Source organism: Astatotilapia calliptera, chromosome 1 (genome assembly GCF_964374335.1).
Source record: "Astatotilapia calliptera chromosome 1, fAstCal68.1, whole genome shotgun sequence".
Lineage (NCBI taxonomy): Eukaryota > Metazoa > Chordata > Actinopteri > Cichliformes > Cichlidae > Astatotilapia > Astatotilapia calliptera.
The window spans coordinates 15,928,205-15,940,632 of record NC_137422.1 but is presented as its reverse complement, the minus strand read 5'-3'; the positions used below and the strand labels follow the sequence as shown (position 1 = coordinate 15,940,632).

At 36.8% G+C, this 12,428-nt stretch overlaps 1 long non-coding RNA gene across 1 annotated transcript; it reads right to left on the bottom strand.

Moving 5' to 3' along the window:
• Positions 1–11,700: 11,700 nt before the first annotated feature.
• On the bottom strand, positions 11,701–12,205 carry LOC145429788 (uncharacterized). Its single transcript, XR_013910110.1, has 2 exons — positions 11,952–12,205; positions 11,701–11,866 (listed from the first exon to the last, which is right to left on the bottom strand). It is a non-coding gene; the product is annotated as an uncharacterized LOC145429788 (long non-coding RNA).
• Positions 12,206–12,428: the final 223 nt, after the last annotated feature.

Here is a 12,428-nt window from a genome sequence, read left to right as displayed (position 1 = left end):
GCCTTCTATCCTTGGAAAGGTAAAATGATTGGCTAGAATCCAAAGTGTATGACATCTCAGGAAAAAAAAAGCACCGAAAATTAGCACCGAAATGTGCGCTGCTTTTCGGTCTGGTACCCATCCCTAGTATCGGTCCTGGCTCGTTGGACCCAGTGTTTTTGAGTTTTCTTATATTTTGATATTCATTGTTTATATTTAGGTCTCATTTAGTATTCCAAGCTCATTTCTAGTTTTGCCTACATTGCCTTGTTATAGTTTATTATCTATCAGCTTTCCCTTGTGTCTTCATCCCCTGTGTTAAAGTCCCCCACCCTCTTCATGTGTTTCATGTCTGCGTGGTTCATATTATCACATTCGTGTCATGTCCGTGTCTCATCATGTTTCCGGTTTTATTTTGAAAGTCTTGTTTCTATATGTTCATCGTGCTTAGTGTTACTAAGTGACCACTATAGGAACTACAGAGCTGCAGTTTTTGCTATTTCCATCTTAGATTAATTTTTCAGCATATAGCCAACAGTTAGCCTCAAAATATTTCAAGTACTTTTAAAATGTAATACAAAGTGTATTAAAATGATAAATCAAAACAAACTTACTGTTGAGAGAAAAGAGCAGTAGCCTTTATAAATTATAAATAAAGCCTATCCATATTACTTAGAAGTAAGTAAACACTTTTTTTTCAGATGAAAAAAAAATGTTTCATTTGAAATTAAGAATATATCTACCAATACATGTGGTGTTAAAATTGTCAAAATCTAAACTTTATTCAAATATTTCTGTTCACATTGCATTGTAGATTATACTTTATTCTATAGATTTTTATCACAATGTTTTACTCCACAAAAGGTCTACACTCACTTTTACATTTGTCACAAGAAAAATGTATTCTTTGTGTTAAATTTCATAGTCATAGACCACCACTGTCTTCCAAAGCTCCAAATAAAATACCCCTCTTGCCTTAAAATAAAAGACAACACCACCTTACTGTTCTCTTAGCTTCTCATTTCTGGCCACAACAAGATAATTTTCCAAATGTGTGATTAATAGATTTATGAGTTAATAAATATAGTTTTAAATGAGCTACTGAGATAGCTGTACAACCATAATACTACTGAATAATTATAACCTAAAGCATAGGTGTCAAACTCTGGCCCGCGGGCCAAATTTGGCCCGCAGCCTAATTACATTTGGCCCGCGAAGCCATACCAAATTATTATTAGAGCTGGCCTACTGGTATTATACAGCTAATAATATATATTGTTTAGTATTAAGCTTCGCTTGTTCCATATTCAGTTTTCCAGCAAAACTTGTTTGAGTCCATAAGAAGAGATTCATTCTTAAATCTGGAGGAAGATTTTTTTCCAATAAATATTAATGTTAGCCCGCGACCTTAATAATAATGGATACTTTATTGATCCCCATGGGGAAATTACTTGTTTTTCTCTGCATTTGACCCATTCACTCAGTGAAGCAGTGGGCAGCCCACTAAGCAGGCGCCCGGGGAGCAGTGTGTAGGGACGGTACCTTGCTCAGGGGTACCTCAGGGTAGCCGTTAAGTGGATTCGAACCACCGACCTTCCGATCATGGGGCGACCACTTTACCTACTGAGCTATCCCTGACCTTGTTCCAGTTTTGAATTTTGGCCCACTGTGAATTTGAGTTTGACACCCCTGACCTAAAGAAACATCCAGTTTTGACAAAAGTCCTACAAGTAGCAAACGAGAATCCAGTTAAATAAATAAACTGAATATTTGTGAGGGGAACATGATATGCTGTTATTTGTTCAATAACTGCAAATCAGTCTTGAATCTCAGCTTGAAGAAAGTTGAGCCTATACTGGCGAGTTTCAGTGCATTGCTTCAGCCCGCCATATTTCAGTTGAATTGAGGACAGTATTCTCTTAATTTATTTATTTTTTTTACTTTTTTAACAACATTGGTAGAACTAATGTTATCCTGTGTTATCAGTGAAAGATAGATGCTTTTCCCAAATCTAGCAAAAAAAAAAAAGGCCTGAGTTTTCATAATAACAGCATAATATTTTACAAAGTTCCTATGCTGAAATGCAGTTTTCTTGTTGTCCAAAGCTTTCTTTCTTGCTTTCTTTCTTTCTTTCTTTCTTTCTTTCTTTCACCAGATATTGTTCCCTCTGGCTTGATGAAGTACTCCTTAACAGGCCTTTGTGTTACCTTGGATAGTTTTCTCCTTGAAGGACCGCCACACATGCCATTGGTGTGAAGTGTTCTGCTGAGAGTGGACTCAGGAGCATTGAAAATAGACAATGTGAAACAAGCCTCCACATTCTTTGGATGCCTGATGATTATCTGGAGGTATCTTGATTGGGCAGTCACTTGAATCTCTTTCATATATACTCTGTCTTTGAATTATTGTAATTTGTTTCAGCCTGCTGAGCTTTAAAAACATTTTTAATAAGGACTTTATGAATTTCATTTCTCTTTGGCAAAAAAAAAAAAAAAAAACCAGCATGAAAAGCACAGACAGTGGACACCTTTCTACTTCTTTTTTTTACAGTTTCACTTCAGCTCTTTGCATGGCTGAAAGACCAACAACAGCACCAGCAAGAGTGGCCCACAGACCAGTTGTAAATTCCCCTTAAGAATTATGCGCTCTCATTCTCATTTTCTCTTCTTTTCAGAGTCTTTCAGAAATTGCTACTTTATAAGTTTCATTCGTGTTAGTAATCTCAGCTTGCATGAGTGGAGTCAAGTTACAGTTGTATTAATACTCAGCTATTTCAGGATTAACCTAGCTAGCAACATAGGATGAAAAAAGTTAGATTCTTTTTACTTACATAGAAGTATAAATATTCGTATTAACAAATACTCTGAAATGTACTCAAAGTAAGGAAGTAAAAAGTAAGATGTTTCTACTAATGTACCTATTTTGTTATGTGACTCTTGACAATGTTATGTGAACCTTGTGCTATGTTAATATAATAATAATAAAATAATAGTAGACATGGTAATACAAACTTTTTTTTTCCCCTTTACCAGGTGGGGGCATCCTAAGATACTAGCTGAGTGTGGGGAAAAGAATAACACTTCAGTCATTTCTGTTGTGAGCTCCAGTAGATTTTCTTTGTGTACATACTGCAGTTTCTTGCTCTTTGTGGATTTACATAACTGATTTTAACAATTTGCAAGCAGATGTTTCACAAGCTATCTTGGCTGACATCCATTCCCTACACTGACAATATACCATTTATACTGTTTTTGTACTAGACAGTTGATATTAAGGTAGAATTCCGTGATTCTAATCACCATTATCTCAAATTCAAATTGACATCTGCTACAATTGATGTTACCTAACTCTGACCATGAAAACCACAGCCACTGTACACCAAACCAACACAATATGATAAGCTAACATGTTTATCCTGCACTAAACTGCCAAGTATTTGAATAATACAAAGTTAGTGTCCCTTAGTTTGCTGTTCAGGACATTTCACAATATGAAAGGACATAACTTCATGTCATAAAAATAAGGATATTACATATGACATTTAAATTTCCACTTTACCAAAATGCTATTGAGCAGTCCTTTCTTATTAAATATAACTGGTTTTCTTTCTCTACTCCCGTGTCTTTCATACATATTTCTCTGAGGGAATTTATGTGTTATACTTTTGTCTTCCTGGAAAATACAAAAGCGGCCACAACTTACTTACATCTGCACCAAAAACAGCACCGGATCATTACTTTAACCCCTTAATATAGGGCTATAAATATACCATTCATCATGTTTTTTCTTATTTTATCTCTTCATATATAATAACAAGACCTGGTGATGAATACACCAATAAACAGATTTGATGTTTAAAGGTGTGCAGTGATGGAAAATAAAAACTTCTCCCAAATGTGTTAAAGTAACCTGAATTAACGAGCCTGCTTTGAAAAAGTAAAGAGTAAAAAAATTTATGTAAATAAATAGGGAGCAAAAAGAAAAAGTAAATATTTGTCAGAAAACATATACTCAAATAAAGAACAGACACCTTTAACAGTAAAACAACAAAGTATTTGTATTTGATTAGTGCCAACCTATGGCTAACGATAGTTATTTGAAATACCTAACATTATTTAGTAATCAGTAGGTTAGCAAAGTATGATACAATAAGAATAAAAGAAGGAAGAACAAGACAACAATATTAAATCTGCTGATACAAGCTCACCTTATGTATCTTCACTAACGTATACAGTCAACTGGACAAATCAGAGAGCGGATATGTGAGCTGCAGGTATAAAGCTGAGTCTGTGCTCACCTTTTGCCACTTTTAATTCAAGCAGCAAATTTCATTGTCCCAACAATCACACCTTCCATTTTAGAGGTGGAAAATGAAAACTGATAACTGAAATCAGACCAGAATATAAAGCATTATTATGGCAGACACTCAAGGCTTTTGCAAATGAAGTTTAAGAGGATTCCTTTGACAGACTTTCTGTTGTGAAACATTTAATTCAGTATATTTTATAGAACTTAAGTTGAAGTCTTATGTTAAGTTAAAGTCCAAGATAGATGAAAAGCTGAAATCACAGATAGCAAATTGGAAATCATTATTTTAGGTTTAAGGCAACATTAGGCTCAGCTTAAATATTACTTTCTTAACTTTACAAAACACACCGTGGCAATAAATACATCCAGGAATGTAGAATTGCAGCACTGGTATTTATTAGCCCAACAAAAACTTCCAACATCAGCATAAAAACAAAGCTGAAAGTAAACATATATTTAGTTTTTTATCCATTTTCTTTTTTTAATCATTTATTACTAAACCTGAAATACTAAATTCAGTTAATTTCAACTTAGTCTGCCAGTTAAAGCTACTATGTAATGCTGTTGCATTCAGTCATGCTAATGAAGAAGGTAGTTAAAGCATTTAATCATTTTTTCCCTCTTCAGTATACTGTTAATTCATGTTCCCCCATCAGATTAAGAATTTTTCGAATATGGGATAAATAAAGCATTTCTTATTATTATTATTTTATGAACCTATGACTATAAAAATCAAACACATTACACATTACATTTTTCATTCTGATGGCTGATCTCCACAAATTAATCAATTTTTTGCCCCAAAAAGGAATATTGAAGATAGTCTTCTAAGATCCAATGAATGTTTGAGTGATTTGAAATACTTAAACTTGTTAGTATTTGTAATTTGTAATCATATTCAACTTTAATATTTAATATTTAACACTAGAACAAGTCCAGTCAAAGAAACTGGGTTTATTCAAGAAAGCATGCCACTACCCAGGTAAGAACTGAGTCAACTGACCTAGAATGAAAAACATAGAGATTGCCTACTCTTAGGGTTAAAAAGCTCAGATTCTACTAAACCTGCTTTTGGAATAATCTGTGGGTGGCCTTAATGGCTTTGACAGATCAGCATATTTCACCAATCTAACCCTGCACTTTTACCAACACAAACCATCTTATAGCTTCTTTTAAATGCTGCTATCACACATTTTTGGATATCCTCACTTCCATAATGTCTGCACTCTTACATGCCCCTGGATTATCCCATGTCAAGCAGATACTGAAAAAGTGAGCTTCAATTTCTGTAAGCTGTAGGAAGAGTATTGTGTGCAGTTGACTTCCTGTCATTTGTGTGAGTGTGTGCAATACAGTCTAGAAAAATGTGTGTCATCATTCCTGGCATGCCATGGTGTTACCCCTGTTAAAAAATGTTACCAGTAGTAACACTGAAAGAATTTTTTTGGTAGCACTTAAAAACATGCAATCATGTTAACATTATTGAGATATTTTGTTTATAAAAATATCCAATATTGATGATTTGATATTAGAGTGATACTATAACCTGTCATGGTCCTGGGTCTTTATTGTGAAGAGGTCTGGTGTTCTGTGTTCATCATGTTCAGTTTTACTCTCCCACTGTGACGTCATTATGTTCATGTGTGCCAGCTGTTTCCTCATGTGTCTCCACTTCCCCTAATCACCTCCTGTGTATTTAAGTCTTGTCTAGGTTTTTCTTATTGTTTGTTTAGATTTCCCAGTTTAGGTTTGTGTTAATTTTGCTTCAGTTTGCCTTGCCCTTTGTTTGTACCTTTTTTACCAGCCATATTAAACGGCTCGCTTTTTGTTAACATTCAAGTTTTGTTCCCTGTTCCTTGGAGTCTGCATTTTGGGTCCTTTTTCAATTCATACAGTCTGCCCTCGCCAGACTGTGACATAACCAGCTCTTCTACTACAGCTTAAATGAGCATAGGTTATGTTCAGGTGGTCAGAGACTAATTGCCAGAATTTTTTGTAATTCAGGTAAATACACCAACACTGTTTAACAGTTCACAGAAAAAGGCCCAAAAATGTAATGGGAAATAAACATATTACTTGAAGATAAAAAAGTGAACTCATTTACAGTACAAATATATATTGCTAATATTACCATTTTTCTATCAGTTTTACTGAGTTCACGAGAAATTTCTACATCCAGAGTGACATTTTATTTTAAATTGAACTCTTCATGAATAAGGAAAGAAATTTCTGTTTTATTTTTGAGAAAAGCATAACTCCCTGAAGTGAAGCTGAACTTATCTTTCAAATAGTAGATATTTGATCACACTAGGCAAACAGAAAAATAATCATGGCAATACAAAATGTTTGATGTTTTACAGATACTACTTTAACTGGGTTTCCAAAAAAAAAAGAAAAAATAATTGTATGTAAAAACAAAATCCAGTGAATACAACATAATTTTAATTTTATTTCATTCTTTATTTATTTATTTACCATAATAATGAAAACAACACATATTTTGTTTGTTTCAAAATTAAGGTGGTCAAAACATTATAAAATACTTTGCTTAATATAAAAAAAATACAATGCAATGGGGGAAAAAAGTTGGAATAGGTAAACAACAAAACAAAAACAAAAGCAGGAGATGAGATAAACAGAACGTTTAAACGAATTGTTGTTTTTTTTAAACTACATCTTAGATTAGATTAGATTAGATTAGATTAGATGAAACTTTATTAATCCCTCGGGTGGGTTCCTCCGGAAAATTCAGTTTCCAGTAGCAAAGCACTGAAAGAAGTTGCATGTTATAGATACATTAAGGGGAATGAGAGCAAGGATATAAGCATAAATACACCATATACACATATATAGATACAGAATATACAATATGGATAAATAGGATTGCTCATTTCAGTGAATATATTGCACAGTGATTATTGCACAGTCAGATATAAGAAAAAAGACAAAACAAAAACAAAAAACAAATATTGCAAATATTGCACAGTGTAGAAAAGCACCTACAGCTCAGTTGTTCCCGCCCTCCCTTGTCCCCCTGTTTCTCCTCCCTCTCCCCTCCAGTGAGGAGTTAAACAGTCTGATGGCGTGTGGGACAAAGGAGTTTTTAAGTCTGTTGGTTTTTGACTTTGGGAGAAGCAGCCTGTCACTGAATAGGCTCCTCTGATTGTTTACGACCGTGTGCAGAGGATGCCCGGCATTGTTCATAATGTCCATCAGTTTTTTTAAGGTCCTCTTCTCTGCCACTGTCACCAGAGTGTCCAGCTTCATGCCGACCACAGAGCCCGCCTTCCTGATTAGTTTCTCCAGCCTGGATGAGTCCTTCTTTGCTGTGCTGCTCCCCCAGCACACCACGCCATAGAAAAGGACTCCTGCGACCGCTGACTGGTAAAACATCCTCAGGAGCTTCCTGCAGATGTTGAAAGACCTCAGCCTCCTGAGGAAGTACAGTCGGCTTTGGCCTTTTTTATACAGGTGCTGCGTGTTGCATGACCAGTCCAGTTTGCTGTCCACCCACAGCCCGAGGTACTTGTATGTGTTGACCACCTCCACCTCCTCTCCCCTCCCAATATAATACAATCTGATACAATAAGGATCCTGAATCTAAAATAAATGCAGATATGATGGTATAATGAGATCTCATTTTGCTCATGTGAAACAACAACACACATGAAAAAAAGCAAAATTAAAAAAAAAGCAAGTGTGATTTTTTTATTTATTTTTACAAAAGTGAGACTACTAACACTTTATGAAGGTCTGGGTGGAAAAATAACAGTTCAACATTTCAAGAAAAAAGTTTCTTCCTGGGGTTTCATCATCTATAGTTCATATGAGCCAACATACTTTTTTGTGACAGAGCTTTCACCTTTCCCATTTATTAGGGTCTTCTGTGTGTCATTCAATCTGCAGATCTGCTTTTGGTGCAAGTGCACAATGCAAAGACACAGAAGCAGAGTGCTCCGGTTACAGGGCTTATCACTCTTGGCATCTAGCTATCTAATTAACTAAGTCAAGACTTCAATCAAGACTATGGATATAGGTCACATTTTTATAAAGAAGAAGTTTGAAGGCTATGAGGCACAGGCAAGACCAGTAGAAGATGATTGCTTGTCTCTTGGTGCTGTAGCAGCAGATAAGTGAGGATGTGAGTGAACCACTCGGAGAGAACATGGTGGTGGGATAAGGAGTGTGACAGATGGGACACCAAAAGAACTACTGGAGAGATGAAGAAAACGAAAGAGGCAGATAGAAACATGGGATGCAATCAAAACATTACATTTTACAGGTTTTCAGCTTTTATTAGTAACAAACTATACAATCTAATGACAGACAAAGCAAAGGGAGTTTAGTGTCATTGTGTGAATGTCTTAGCATCACAACGAAATTAATTTGCACTGACTAAAAAAACAAAACAACAAAAAATCTTAAATAATAAATGTATAAATACAAATGTCTTAAGTATTGTAACGTGTGTGTGTGTGTGTGTGTGTGTGTGTGTGTGTGTGTGTGTGTGTGTGTGTGTGTGTGTGTGTGTGTACAGTATGAGTTCTACAAATAAAACCTTGAGCCATTTAGCAGTTTCAGTTCTCTCTGAAAGAAGCTGTTTTTCAGCCTGATTGTTTGATTCTGAATCTCCCACTGACAGCAAGAATTTAAAGATGTGGTGTGCAGGGTGGGTTGGGCCAGAGATTATATTGGTGGCCCTGGTTAAACAGCAGGCATTAAAGACAGCTGATAGCTGGATCCAAGTGTTTTTCTGGGTCTCCTTGTGACTCTCTGTAGTGCCTTCTGAGATAGCTTGCAACATCCAGTGTGCAGTAAAGCAGTCAGTATGCTTTCTACTGTAAACAGGCAGAAGCTAGTTAGGAGCTTTTGATGTACCCCAACCTTCCCCAACTTCCTAAGGAAGTATAGGCATTGTTGAGCCTTGCCAGTGACAGCGGAGATGTGTGTGGTCCAGGACAGATCCTCTGGAAGGTGTACTCAGAAAAATTGTATTTTATTTTTTTAAATTAGTATTTTATTCTATATTTTTATTACATTTTTTTCTTTTATGTGGCAAGCCTAATCAGACCTAAATGGTAGAACATTTTTCACTTCTTATGTGAAATGGTCAATAAGATGCTTGTGTGGATGTTTGTATCTCTGAGAACAAGTTGAACAGGCCAAGCACACATCCTTCAGATTTTATTATCACCACAATTCTGAGGATATCCTTCCAGTGAGAGCATTCTGTTCATCCTTTCATTCAATATGGTATTTTATAATATTTTGCTTTGGCTCATCTTTCTGACCTTAGTGTTGTTGCAGACACTGGTAAAAACAATATAGACAGCCACTAAGATAGACAGGTATCGGGGCCACCTTGAAACTTTACGACTTTAAGATAATCTAAAAATCACTTTTAGTGCTTGTTAATTTCTTGTTTACACTTGGATTTGTCTGGGCAGCATTATCAAATTATGTCTCCATGTTCACATATTCTTTGTTTGCCATCTATCTAAGATACCTGTGTTTAGCTTGGAAATTCTACCAAATCTAGTGTAATACACAGAAATATTTCATTGAGCCAGGCTCTTGGTCTATTTTTGCAGAAGCCTCTACATGCTTCTGCAAAACTCAGCTGGGGGTCTTTTCAGCACTTGTTGTATTTGACATTGCCCAGATGGTTTATGATCAGTGTCAGCTTTCCCAGTCATGTGTGTTTTATTCATCTGTGGTTGAGATATGTGTTGTGATGCATCTGTGACAGGCTTTGCAGGTAATGGGTCCATCACTGGCAAAGGTGGCATCGGTTGCATCTGGATTCCTTTCCAGTCTCTACCACATGCAGATGTGGTTCAACACTCTTTGTCATCACTACACCCATTTTGTCATAACTTTTAAGTTTTAGGAGCTTCACCACTCTGGTTACATTCTTTATATATTGGGAGTTTTCTAGTTTTCTGGTGTTCTCTTTGCGACTTTTCTTTGTGAGTCGGGCTTTAGTGTTTTCTGTTTTCTGCTGCAAATTTCATCTGCCTTTGGGCAGGAGTTTTTGTGTCTGTGTGGAACACAATTTCATTTTTATGTGGCACAATTTATTTTTTATCTAATACAATTTCATTTTTATGTGAAGCATAAAAATCACAAATAAAGGAATCTGAAATAAGTGTTTGCGTGTGTGAACCCAGGATCACCCCTTACAGCATATTCAAATAAACTCTGTTCTACCACTTTTTGTTATTTCAAATATTTTTTCTGGTCTTTGTACAACGTACTCACTGACACTATTAGACTGTGGAAGTATCAAGTCGTAGCAAAATCTTCAAGACTGTAATTCATGTGCTGAGTTCTACTGACTTAATTTTGTATGTTACAGGTAAGCATCAGTTGGAATTCTGAATTCATCTACATATTTTTCCAACACTGTTTGATCAGTTTCTATACGGTGAGTATTTTGTTCTGTATGACTGTATACTTTCATTTACAATTCAGAACTGTAGTTTGTATGTCTGCTGAGCTAGCCTGCAATGTACTGTCACTTCACCAATAGGTTTGATCATAGATTTGCTAAAGTCAACGAGCTTAACCTGCTTCTGTGGCTTGTACACTTCTGTCTGTGTCATGACAGAAAAACTGGACAAGCCAAGGAGATAACATTATTTTGGCCCATGTGTCCACATTTAATATTTTATTATTAACTAGCAATAATCTGCAATAATCTTCTTTTAGATGATTGCCATTATTAGCATGCACTAAGTTCATATCATCATCATATAATTGCAAGCCTTCGGTTGTAAATGCGTTGTTTGCATTTACAACCGAAGGCTAGCAAAAAAAGATATACTGGGGACAAATGCTCGGTTTGTCCCCAGTATATCTTTTTTGCTTTCTTCTGACCACTACTCATGCTAGGGCCTTCATATGGGTCGAAATTTTCTCCAGGATCCAGTTCAGATTGACTACTTTTTATTTTCAAATATTTATCTATTGCTATTATGTGCTGCGTCATCTCACAGCATTTATTATGTCAACTATTATGTAATTTCTTCTTGTCGTCTTCTGTTGTGCTGGTAGTTGGCAACACATTTAATTAGAGCAGGTAGTTGTACTGCCCTCTAGTGGAAGGGGATGTAATTGTTCTGCTCACGTCAATCGCTCAACAGCTTCCACGGCACACCTGATCTTTTGGGAAACACTGATATATAGCGTTTCGCAAATTTACACTGCTTTTGAAGATTGTAGTTCAAGTTATACATTGTCTTGGTTTAGCTAGGTTTTTTTTTTTTTGGGGGGGGGGGGGGGGGGGTTACAATTTTTTCAATTTGAACTCATTGTTACTGGATTTTCTAACTTCATCTTGCTTTTCACTTTGTCACGGTGCGGCATGGCACACCGTGGAAGGAGTGGGGAAGGAGGACCCAGGCGCGGTGCTCTATGTATAGGCAGTGTTTATTTACAAGGTGAAAACAACGTAACAATAAATCCCCGTGTTCTCCCAGACTCCCGTGTCGTGTCTCCCGTGAATAGTCCGTGTGCTCTCTGCTCCCGTGTCAGCACCCCCCGGTGCTCGCTGCTCTCCGTGCCTTCCACGCTCTTCCTGCGGGAAACAATAACGGCAGCTGTCAGGACACTCAGAATGGCAGGCATACACTTTCTGACTAAACTTAGACAGGGTGACTAACGTGGAGTCTCATGCAATGATCCCGCGCCGGTGGGAGCTCCAAGACTTTCTTAAGTAGCTCCCCCGACGAGGCCTGATCAGCAGCAGGTGTGTGGCTTCGGGTGTGGCCAGTCCCCTTGCAGGGCCACACCCTCCAGGCCTGACGCCGCCTATAAACAAGTGCTCAGCCACCCACACACACATATACACAAGCACAGGGAAGGGGGAGCAACACCAAAATACACAACAATAATAATAATATAATACATGACTGCTCAGGGATCCTGGGTCGCCCAGTCCCAGGACCCTGACACACTTTGCCCTTGAATTTTCTCCTGTGCTGCATACACTGACAGCTGTTTCATGCTTTAGTGTAGAAACGGGCTTTAGTGTCCTCTTCAGTTATTAGGTAAATGCACACAGCTTTAGCTTGCAGCCTTATTTCCAGCACAGGACAAAGAGGACTATGTAATTAAAAAGCAAAGCTCAAAGAGACAGA